The sequence below is a fragment of the Oncorhynchus keta genome, chromosome 27 (assembly GCF_023373465.1).
Source record: "Oncorhynchus keta strain PuntledgeMale-10-30-2019 chromosome 27, Oket_V2, whole genome shotgun sequence".
NCBI classification, from domain to species: domain Eukaryota; kingdom Metazoa; phylum Chordata; class Actinopteri; order Salmoniformes; family Salmonidae; genus Oncorhynchus; species Oncorhynchus keta.
This window is the reverse complement of record NC_068447.1, coordinates 47,884,943-47,889,874: the sequence shown is the minus strand read 5'-3', so window position 1 is coordinate 47,889,874 and position 4,932 is coordinate 47,884,943.

The window sequence follows — 4,932 nt, the reverse complement described above, 5'->3', positions numbered from 1 at the left end:
AGCTGATGTTCTGAAAGAGCTGCACAATCTGGACCCTCTCTTTCTAAAATTATCTGCCAAAATTGTTGCAACCCCTATTACTAGCCTGTTCAACCTCTCTTTCTTATCGTCTGAGATTCCCAAAGATTGGAAAGCTGTCGTGGTCATCCCCCTCTTCAAAGGGGGAGACACTCTAGACCCAAACTGCTACAGACCTATATCTATCCTACCATGTCTTTCTAAGGTCTTCGAAAGCCAAGTTAAACAGATTACCGACCATTTCGAACCCCACTGTACCTTCTCCGCTATGCAATCTGGTTTCAGAGCTGGTCATGGGTGCACCTCAGCCACGCTCAAGGTCCTAAATGACATCATAACAGCAATCGATAAGAGACATTACTGAGCAGCCATCTTCATCGACCTGGCCAAGGCTTTCGACTCTGTCAATCACCACATTCTTATTATCAGACTCGACAGCCTTGGTTTCTAAAATGGTTGCCTCGCCTGGTTTACCAACTACTTCTCTGATAGAGTTCAGTGTGTCAAATCGGAGGGCCTGTTGTCCGGACCTCTGGCAGTCTCTGGGGGTGCCACAGGGTTCACTTCCAGTGTTTTAATTCCTATATTGTAATTAATTCACCACTATGGCCTATTTATTGCCTTAACTCCCTTATCTTACCTCATTTGAACTCACTGTATATAGACTTTTTGTTTTATTTTGTTCTACTGTATTATTGACAATGTTTTGTTTATTCCATGTGTAACTCTGTGTTGTTGTATGTGTCGAATTTGCTATGCTTTATCTTAGCCAGGTCGCAGTTGTAAATGAGAACTTACCTACCTGGTTAAATAAAGGTGAAATAAAATAAAATTACAATTGCGGAGTGACTGGACAAAGCCCTTATCTGTGGTATATTGGCCATATACCATAAACCCCAGAGGTGCCTTATTGCTATTATGAACTGGTTATCAACGTAATTAGAGCAGTAAAAATACATGCTTTGTCATACCCGTGTAATACGGTCTGATATATCCCGGCTGTCAGCCAATCAGCATTTAGGGCTACAACCACCCAGTTTATAATACAAAATACATCCCTACACAGGCTCAGGGGCCTGTGATGGCGGTACATTCACCGACAAGAATTCTTGCATGGCCTCAGCTGTGAAATCACAAAGGCCCAAAAAACATTTAGCGGCATTCATTAATGATTCCAATTTTCTTAGACTTCTTCTCTGCTTGTGCTGTACAGTTTATGACCATTGCAAAAAAATCATACAAAGTCCACCTTTTTAACATGTAGTATCTCACTATCCCTTAGCTGATCCCTTCACTGGTCGTGGTGGCTCTACTACCATTGCTTCTTCCCCGCCACTCGTTCCATCCCATCTTCTCACCGACTCCAGATAAGAGATAAGCTGGACACTTCTTACCATTGCCAACTCATTCTCCTTCACCCTAACAGGGCAGTCCAGGAATTCAGGCACATGTTCACCTCCACAGTTTCAACATTTCACTTCATCTGGCATACGACACTCTTCCCTTCTGCACACACTTGACAAAATCTTCTACATTTACTGCATGGCACTGAAGGGGCTTGTGCACGAAAGCTCTTACAGGGTATCTCATGAATCCTAACTTTATATGAGAAGGGAGAGACTCTTCATCAAAGAACAGTAGCATGGATGAAGTGAATTTCTTTCCTCCGTCCACCATACAGGTCAGTCAGCATGCACCAACCACTCCATCGATGTCTTCAGTAATATCCTCAGTCTTTCTTTCTTGCGCCACCCCAGAAATAACCCACTTGATTGGTGCCCGGCTACGAAAATCCATACAGTTCCACTTCAATATCTTTTTGAGTCTTAAAACATGCTTCTTTCCTCCAAGACATTCCAGATTTTCTTTGAGACGTTAAACTGATTTTTGAAGTAGCATTGATCCAAAACCCTCACTCTGACTAAAACGAGTCTAGTGATTTGAGTGGCTTGCTTGTGGGCGTGCTAGGCAGCAGTTTGCTTGTTTGGAGAGATTCCTGAGTTTCAACATGGGATTCTGAGTTGGAGGACCATTCAAAATGATTTTTCCCAGTCTGAGCTAGTTTTCCCGAGTTCCCAAGCACTAAAGTCAGATATCTGAGAGTTCCTAGTTCTACGTTGTTTTGAAAGCACATTATCCTAGGACATTGGTACTCAACTCTTACACTACGAGGTCCGGAGCCTTCTGGTTTTCTGTTCTACCTGATAATTAATTGCACACACCTGGTGTCCCAGGTCTAAATCAATCCCTGATTAGAGGGGAACAATGAAAACATGCAGTGGAACTGGCTTTGATGTCCAGAGTTGAGTTTGAGGCTCCTAGGGTTTTCAGCGGTTAGCAGACGGTTGGCTGCATGTGAACTACAATTCTGAAGCTGGGTTTGAACGTTTAGAAACTTCAATAATCATCTCTTGCAAAACTGTTTTAGAAACATATGCTGATATGCCCCATCTTTCATATCAGCGAGAAATAATCATTCAAATAAAAAATATCACTTACTGTAGCAGTTTGCACAGATCCATACACTCAAATCAAAATCCAATCAAATGTATCACAAAGTGCTTATACAGAATCCCAGCCTAAAACCCTTAACAGCAAGCAAAACAGATGTAGAACCGAGGTGGGAAAAACTCCCTAGAAAAGTAGGAACCTAGGAAAAAAGTGAGAGTTGCCAGGCTCTGGGGGGTGGCCAGTCGGCTGTGCCAGGTAGAGATTATAAGAGTACATGGCCATTGATTCAAGATTGTTCTTCAAGATGTTCATAGATGACCAGCATGGTCAAATAGTAATCACAGTGGTTGCAGAGTGTGCAACAGGTCAGTACATCTGGAGTAAATGTCAGAGAGGGCCAACCAGGCAGGATATAACCCCACCCACCTGCCAAAGCACAGCCCCCACGCCACTAGAGGGATATCAACAGACCACCAACTTACTACTCTGAGACAAGGCTGAGTATAGCCCACAAAGATCTCCACAGCACAAGCCTGAGGGGGCACAAAACCGGACAGGAAGATCACGTCAATGACTCAAGCTTCTCCTTGGGATTGCATGGAAGAGCACTAGTAAGCCAGTGACTCAGACCCCGTAATATGGTCAGACGCAGAGAATCCCAGTGGAGAGAGGGGAGCCGGCCAGAGACAGCAAGGGTGGTTCGTCACGCCATTGTCTTGCCGTTCACCTTTGCACCTCTGGGCCAGACTACACTCAGTCATAGGACCTAGTAAAGAGATGAGTCTTCAATAAAGACTTAAATGTCGAGACCGAGTCTGCATCTCTCACATGGATTGGCAGACCGTTCCATAAAAATGAATCTCTATAGAAGAAAGCCTTGCCTCCAGCAGTTTGCTTAGAAATTCTAGGAACAATAAGGAGGCCTACCTCGCGACCGTAGCGTACGTGTAGGTATGTACGGTAGGACCAAATCTGAGAGACAGGTAGCAAGTCCATGTAATGCTTTGTAGGTTAGAAGTAAAACCTTGAAATCAGCCCTAGCCTTAACATGAAGCCAGTGTAGAGAGGCTAGCACTGGAGTAAAATGATACCATTTTGGGGTTCTAGTCAAAATTCTAGCAGGTTCATTTAGTGCTTTATCCAGAAAGTCAGGGAGCAGAGCATTGAAATAGTATAATCTCAAAGCTATAAAAGCATGAATGAGCTTTTCTGCATAATAAAAAATAAATAAGGTTTCTGATTTTTGTAATGTTACGCTTACACACAGGTGTTCGGAGCATGCTAGAGGTTGAAAATGTTGTAAAGGCCACGGAAGACACCTGTTGGAAGACGCCAGTTGGTCAGCACATGCCAGGAGCACACGTCCTGGTAATGCGTATAGCCCAGCGGCCTTGTGAATGTTGACCTGTTTAAAGGTCTTACTCACGTCGGCTATGGAGAGCGTGATCACACAGTCGTCTGGAACAGCTGATGCTCTCATGCATGCTTCAGTGTTGCTTGCCTCGAAGTGAGCATAGAAGTGATTTAGCTCATCTGGTAGGCTCATGTCACTGGGCAGCTCGCGGCTGTGCTTCCCTTTGTAGTCTGTAATAGTTTGCAAGCCCTGCCACATACGACGTGCGTTAGAGCCGGTGCAGTATGATTCAATTTTAGCCCTGTTTTGGGGCATAGCAGAATTTAGCAGAATTTATTATAAGCTTCCGAGTCCCGCACCTTGAAAGCGGCAGCTCTACCCTTTTAGCTCAGTGCGAATGTTGCCTGTAATCCCAAGCTTCACGTTGGGGCATGAATATACAGTCACTGTGGAGACGACGTCCTCGAAGCACTTATTGATAAAGCCAGTGACTGATGTGGTGAACTCCTCAATGCAATGTTTTTATTTTTATTTTACCTTTATTTAACTAGGCAAGTCAGTTAAGTAAGAGCGTCTGCTAAATGACTTAAATGTAAGTACAAATTCTTATTTTCTATGACAGCCTAGGAACAGTGGGTTAACTGCCTGTTCAGGGGAAGAACGACGACAGATTTGTACCTTGTCAGCTCGGGGGTTTGAACTTGCAACCTTCCGGTTACTAGTCCAACCACTAGGCTACGCTACCGCCCCGGAACATGTTCCCGGAACATGAATCCCGGAACATGTTCCAGTCTGTGATGGCAAAATAGTAAGCAGGAATCATTTGGATAGAATTGTGGTCAGGTTTACCAAATGGAGGGCGATGGAGAGCTTTGTATGCGTCTCTGTATGTGGAGTACAGGTGATCTAGAATTATTTTTCCTCTGGTTGTGCATTTAACATAGAGACCAGGCAAAACCGATTGAAGTTTCCCTGCATTAAAGTCTCCGGCCACTAGGAGCGCCGCCTCTGGGTGAGCGGTTTCCTGTTTGCTTATTTCCCTATACAGCTGACTGAGTGTGGTCTCAGTGCCATCATCTGTCTGTGGTGGTAAATAAACAGCCATGACA